We start from the raw sequence: 7,779 nt of genomic DNA on the forward strand, positions 1-7,779 counted from the left end.
TGCGAACAAGGCCACGGGCCTCGATAACATTTCATGTGGCCTTCTAAAAGAGGCTGGTCCAATTATTGTCACTTCCTCAGGCTGCATAATAAGTAAATCTACAGATACTGGGATTTTCCCTTGAAATGGAAAATAGCCAAAGTATTTCATTTATGTAAAAAGGATAACCGCACAAAAGCACAAAATTATAGTCCAACCCCTTTTTTCCTGTCTTTTTTAAGATTTGTAAACGGTTAGTCTATGATCAGTTATGCAATTATTTAATTAAATTCACAAGGCCTATTATCTAAAAACTAGATAATAACGAGATAAAAACTAGATAATAACGTATCAAACGTTAATAACGTATCAAATACTGCGTAATGCAGCTGCTTCACACTGGACCACATTTTAAAGTAAAAGAGGTTTGGTTCTGAAAAGAAATTTGAAATCTCCATCTTGACAATTTAAAGAACACTGCACTTTAACACAAATGTTGGGATAAGTGGGTATAGTCCGTGGGCCAGAAAGTGAAACCCTCCCCCCCCTCGGGGATTTTTGCAGACATGTATCATTTCAAAGTTTCACCTGAGGGTATTTGAAAAATGCATGTTTACACTTGATTGGTTGGTGGGTGTGGCTGTGCAGCAACATTCTCTTCCTCAGCAAAGAATCACAGGCTACCCACACCAAGAAATGAGTTAACCTCTTCTGAAACACCATTACCGCCAGATTAACACTCAGAGTTATTTAAGGTAAAGTATTTTTAATCTCATATGTAAGTTAAAAGTCTCTACTTTACTTTTAAGTTCCAAAAAATTACTACTGCGCATGTCACAAGGTAAAGAGGAATATATGTAAAATAGTGGACAATAGCCATGGAGCACTTTTACAACTGTAAAAACCTTTGTGAATAACAATTTGCAAATTTAATCCCCTTCATTAATTAAGCAGATGTGTGTTAGATTTAAGCGTAACAGGGCAGTGATGTCCCTCATTTTGTTTTAGGCTTCATGTTCAGTGCACGAAAAGTCCCCTGTATAGCCACATTTTCTCTTTGAACAAGTTTATCAAAAGTCATTTTCAAAAACAACATCGCTAATATCTTCGTAATCGACTGTAGCATCTTCTTCATCCTCAGAAGATGGATTCAAAGGGCCAGTTATGATGTCTGCGAGTTCCTGAGGCATGAGATTGCCGTTCGTCCAGCAGATTTCAAGCTCACCTTCGACGTTAGTGTTCCAGCCATGCCCGTCTGGTCCCGGGATACTTGGTGTTGCCTCATCAGCTTTCTTCCATATGAGCGCTTGATAATTTGCTCTTCTCACATGCATTTTCAGACTTTCTCGACAAGGTGGAAGAAGGCTCATGTCAACACCATTGTAGCTTGTCAGTACCTCTCCTGGCTTTGCACTGAATCTCTCGATAAATTTTTCGTATCTGAGAGAGTTGATGTCACCCAACTTGCTTCCGTACATCAGACATGTGAACTTTTCAAGATCTTTAAATACTCTGTCTTCTATGTCAACTCTCGATCCTAATGCCTGAAACGTTGGAAGAAACTCAGGATGTTTTTTGAGGAGTGTGAGCAGCTTCACTTTCCCTCTTCTCACAAAAGCACTGGTCGTATCGCAACCAGTAAATGCGTGCAGAGCTACAAGAGCCAGGTTAATCTCATCTCCGAGATCTTTAGCAACAGCTTGAACATTTACAAGTCGGCGCTTGTCACCCGTTCCAGTGTCAAACAGCACTGTCTGGTTTATGTGACGTACAAATCTGAGAAGTAAAATGAACACGTCGGTATCAGGGGATCTCACTAGTATAACCGAACTTTCTGGTGAGTTGGTAGCAACATCGTTAGAATGCAAGATCATTCTGGTATCGGCCTCCTCGTGTGAAGAGCACAACTTCTCAACTTCCTCTGGAACTACACTCTTTCCATCAATACTTTTTAAGCTGATGCATTTCCTCTCATTAACGAAAACTAAATGCTTTCCCTGCAGCTTTGGAGCATATTTTCCCTTTTTCCACTCATCTAAGAGGAAGCTGCACAAGCGCCTTTTGTTTTCTTCATTACACAAGAACTTTTTCCAATCACGAGGAACTTTAGTGGAAGGTCCTTTCACTAGATGTGCTTGTGAAGAACCTCTTCTCGATCGTTCTAATCCTTTTATGGAAAGGGGATGATAGGAGTCTGTTACAAAGTCAACGCGTTGTGCTCTGGGTAGTTGCTGAAAAACGTACTCAGCTAGCTCTCCGAACGTGCTCGGAAGAGAAACCATTGCTTGCAGCAAAGCATTTCCGTCTACTATGTAGCACTGAAATCCCACAGTGGGTCTCTGGGCCAGGTGCGATTTGTCCTCCAGGCAATGCATTAATTTAGCTTTGTCAGTTTTTATCATTGCTCCATCTGAAGTTGCCAGAGCCCAAGGAACAGGACCAAGCGGGTAACTTAGCACGCGTTCGAGGCTAAGCTCATGCTGCAGTGCCAGTATAACAAGTTGCCCAAAAACGTTTCTTTCTGCAGTTATTTCTATGTTCTTTCTGGCCTTTCCTTGGACTAGTGAAGTTTTGGCTTGATTTGCAAACGTTTTTAGATTTTGCTTTTTCACTGGCGCGTGAAAGCTGACGGTTTTGTCTATGAGCCTGTCCTGAACGAACTGCTTGTGGGCTTTCTTGCCAATTTCATCAGACATTAGAATGTCATTCTCCACATTCGAGGGCACGGGAGCACCGGATGACAGACAATACAGCGTGTCCTTATCTTCAATTGTGAACGGATTGATAAAATTATTTATCGCTTCCATGATGCAACACGTGTCTTGCTCACTCTTCAGTATCTGCGAAGATCTTATCTCCTTGTGCGAGGTAGACTCCAGAGTGTCGATATTCGCTATCTCTTTGGTTGCTTGCAGATAGCTTGCTCTCGCATGCCTAGTGCGGCACCATCTGTAGTAGGCAGAATGGTTCCGGCTGAAACCAACAATTCCGCTGTGAGATTTCGCATGACGGTTAATTGTTTGCTCAATGGTTATGTCGACGGCATTTCTAGATGATGGAACATCTGATCTGTTAACACTAAAGCCATTATTCTTCAACAGATCCTCTGCTCCTGGATGCGTTTTTTCCAAGTTCAACATATTCAACAAATAGAATGCAGAGTATCTTGCATAGTTTGGGTGATCGAAGCTGAAAAACAGGCGGCACATTCTTTGGAGGCTTGCTATGTGAAGCGTCAGGCAATTCTCTTTAGTTGCTCGCTGGAACTGTAGAATCAGGCCTACCTTTTCCATGTAGCTCAACCAAAACTGAGCTGTCTTGCCAAGCGCGCCCTGCCGAACAGTTTCTTTGAATTCATCATAACGGTCTAGGGACTTGTTACAGCTTTCACTTGCTAAACATGCTAAGAGGTTATCTTTGCACGGGTTCTTCGCTAGATGGTCTAATGTTGTAACCCCTTGCTCATTAAAAAGACAACCATGCAACGACTCGTAGACCTGAAGAAGAATTCGTTCCAAAGCTTCGTAGACAACCTTGTGCACTCGAAGAGCGCGGTTATAATGTTTGCCTGTCAAAAATTGCTAAATCGATCCACTTGCACAGATCCCTGATTCGATAAGGACTTCTTCCAAACCACTACATCTCATTTTCTTTCCGAGGGCCCCCATGAATGCGCAAGTAAGATGAAAACTACCCATACGTACAATTACATCACTGAATTCTTCTGGACTCTGCCACACCAGGGAATAGGCTTTCTTGGCAACAGCAAGATCGAACGTTACCACCGTGTATTGCTGATGCACTTCCCGTGATGCCTGTTGTGATAGCTTTAAGATATGCTGTACGGTCGCATTTTCGGTGACGGGTGCAAAGACTGGAGCCATATAGTCAATAGCAGATTGCTGCACAGATGAATTCTTGCTTGTTTCTGTCAACGACACCCACCCTGCCCATGGAGGGACAACCTGAGCAGCGTGACGCAGGACCCCTGAACGACACAAAAACCACAGAGTGTCAGATGATTGAGCCCTGGTTTCATCCAGAGTGCAAGCTGCTTCTGTCTTAGAGACTGTTATATTTGGCTCGATCTTGTTTTTTTCATAGCAGGGCTCAATGTCTTTTGAAGTGCATTTCGCAGATCGGCTCTTTGTTCTAGCCTGATCAAATTCTTCTGGGGATTCTGAAATGTTTTCTTTGGCAGTTGAAACTTCCTGGATGATAATGCCATGAGCAGTATGTGTCGTACCTGCACCTGATGGTGTTTCTTCCGTCAAGTCGAAGTTGTCCCAGCACAGGTGGGTAACTAAGTTTCTGTTTGGGCTGATTGTCGATGGGATAACACCTTGTCGCTCATCTATAGCTTTGCACAAAGCTGTTTCTAGCTCTATAACTCGTGAGTAGGAAGCACAATGACCAAATCGATTAACCAGTGTTATGACTTCAGTACTACCAGTCAAGTGTCACAATGTCATTCCAAGAAGTAGATGCTTCGGCAGCGTCCACTTCCCATTCGTAACAGCTTTGCAGATGTCTTGGGAAAAAGAAGTCACCAATCTTTGCCTATTTTCAGAACTATCACTCTTCACAGAAAGCAAGCACTCTAGAAATTTCTCAAGGCATGAAGGTCGCCGTACATTATCACTTACAAGGAAGTCTGCTGATGGGGGCCATGGCATTTCCTCAGCCTCAGCGTACGCAACCTGAATGGCCCTTCGTAAAATAGATGCCGCCTCTTGAAGTCTCTTGGTTTCAGAGGCTGCTGCCTCAAACGCAACTTCAATCGCTTCGGCTTTGGTAATATCTGATGCATACACCAGCTCACTTTTGTAATTTGGTTGCCAGAACTGAATTGAGCTTCCAAATCGCTTCACTAATTTTGATTTAAGTTTATCAGTTTTGTAATCAGGATTATATCAGTCAGGGTTATTATGCAAAATGGAGGTAAGATACCGTTCTCGAAGCATCGACATTCTCTCCACGTTCCCTCCCGAGATGATTGATGCGTTTACATGTTCACATAAATTCTCAAATGCAGCCTTGTGAGCAGCCTCTACATCTGCCTGGCCCCCTAGTTCTTCCTTTTTAGGTACATCATGCCTTTCTTCTGAACGAGTGTAGCTTTTCCGGCATGAAGCATGATAGTGTGCTTCTTTGGCAACTAGGTCAATACCCTTAATCTTGAGTAAAATGAAGTCATCTTGCTTTGTCTCTGCGGCCCTCTTTATTGATTCTTCGGCTGTTTTAGTAACACATTTGACTAGGTGCTCCTCTTTTCCTGACTTCCTTATCCGGCCTTTGTCGCAAAAGAGACACTTGTCAGCTGGTAATAGCCTTGATGGTGTCAAAGCCGAATGTTGTGACACTCTGCGTCTTTTCACCGAACTTTCTCCGAACTCTGAACTGCTGTTACGTGCTTCCTTTTTGCGCTTCATAATTCTGGACACATTCGTAAAACGTTGATAACAAGACCTATGGTATCCATATTGGGCTGGCACAAATGCACTTGGTATATTTGAGCAAATATTATCTAGTCTTTTTTCACTATCTTGTGATTGCCTCACTTCAGCAGCTGCTTTGATTTTTTGAAAGCTACTTCTGTCCTTGACTTTGGCAAAATGAATGAAGCATCCTTGAACCTTCTTTTTTCTTTTTCGTTTTGTTGATTTTAGACTTTTGATCTTCAAAGCCTTTTCACCCTGAACTTTGTCTTCTTTTTCCATTAGAACTTTCTGAAGCAGTAAAATCCCTGAAATTGCCAAATATCAACGAACTTACAATTAATTGAATTTAAACGAGCCTTAGAAAGCGCCGCACAAAAAGAAAACGCCTAACTCTTTGCATCTGTAGATAAATATATAAATATTGCATCAAATAGCTGATAATATGAGTAGGTATACCTGTAAACACATGTTACACACATGGCATCGGTTTAAGGATTTCAAACAAAGTTGATTAAAGGACTGTTTTAAAGAAATAATGATGATAAAAATGATAAAAAGCTCCATTTCCAGACTGAAATAAATGCAACCGTCTTTGCCTTGATATCTCTTTTGTTATTTTGATAAAAGAAAAGTAATAATTCATTTTATGAACGCCCTCCAAACAGAAAAGATATTGAATCAAATAGCTGATAACATGAATAAATTGTAAAACATTGAATAGACACGGCAATTCTTTAAAGACTTCGAACAAAGTTAGTTTTCGGACTTTAAGTTAATATTAACGAAGACAAAAATGATCAAACAGTTTCATTTTCCGGACTTGAATAAAGATAGCTGTTTTTACTGTGATGTCTAATTTGTTTGTTAATGTAAGATAAGTACTTATTCAATCAAAAAAAACTTTTTACAGAGCAAAGAAGTATGATATCTTGCTAACTTACCTTTCAGTTTTTCCAAAATGGCGTATCTGAATCTGAGTCTCAAAGGATTGTGGGATAGGAAAAAAGGTGGACTGTGCCTCATGGGATATCAAATAGAGAAGTTTGATATGCGTCTTGAAATAAAATGCACGAAATGATTAACAAGTTTTTTGGTTACAACTAATGTACCATAAAAAGCTTGAAAAAAATAATTAAATGCTACCTGAGTGCTGTGGAAAAATTATCGTGCTTCACTTTAGAGGACCTTACAAAGCGCTGTTGACGTCTCCTCGGCTTGAACATATCGCATAAGCAGCAAACTAGGGATTACTCATCATTTACTAGCTAATACATTCTCATTGGCCAGTAACTACCAAAATTTCACGTAGGTTAGACATTTTCAAGAATTTTTTAAAGAGTTTGTCGTAAGAGGTGTTAGTTACGTATCCAAGTAAAGGCTAACTTAAACTTGTGACATGCGCAGTAGTAGTTTTTGGAACTTAAAAGTAAAGTAGAGACTTTTAACTTACATATGAGATCAAAAAAACGTTACCTTAAATAACTCTAAGTGTTATTTTTGTCGGTAATGGTGTTTCAGAAGAGATTAACTCACCTCTTGGTGTGGGTAACCTGTGACTCTTTGCTGAGGTAAATAATGTTGCTGCACAGCCACACCCACCAACCAATCAAGTGCAAACATGCATTTTTTCAAATACCCTCAGGTGAAGCTTTGAAATGATACATGTCTGCAAAAATCCCCGAGGGGGGGAGGGTTTCACTTTCTGGCCCATGGACTAGTATTTTATCAAGCTGAAAACTGCATCTTGCGTACACCTGCGGAATTTTGGAACAATAGGTATCATTGAAGAAGGAAGAAGAGAGAGATAAATTAATTTTTGGTTAGAAAATAGAAGATGTGGCAAATATTTGGATAACTGGATGAGAAATTTTTCTGTTAAAGCAGCCGGTGTCACGCAATGAAAATTCAGCATCAATATGAAAATGTGAGTCGAAAACGTTAATTCTGAACCACGTTGTGCCACAAGTTTTATTGCATAATTTGATAGAATACCTCTTTCTCTTTAACTAAAACATGTTTTTAAGTTTAGGTGAGGTGCCACTTTTAAGAATTTTGTGAAATTTCTGAGGCATATTTTGGTGCAGTTTCCTTACTTAATTGAATTACAAGAATAAAGATAACCTGTTTTTGCTGATTACAGCGAGATACAACTAAATCGTATTGGAACAGTAAGAAGAAGCAATATACTTCCAAATGATCGTTAAAAAACCTGAATAACAGCGTCTAAAATTTGCATATTTTAGCGGGTAACGGTCGTTCAGAGATGAAATGCTGATAATGGCAGTAAAATAAACTATTTTGTCATTCTAACTGCAATTTCGTTGTAAGGATGGATAGTGGTATTGATGATATAAATTAA

The sequence above is a fragment of the Porites lutea genome, chromosome 3 (genome assembly GCF_958299795.1).
Source record: "Porites lutea chromosome 3, jaPorLute2.1, whole genome shotgun sequence".
Lineage (NCBI taxonomy): Eukaryota > Metazoa > Cnidaria > Anthozoa > Scleractinia > Poritidae > Porites > Porites lutea.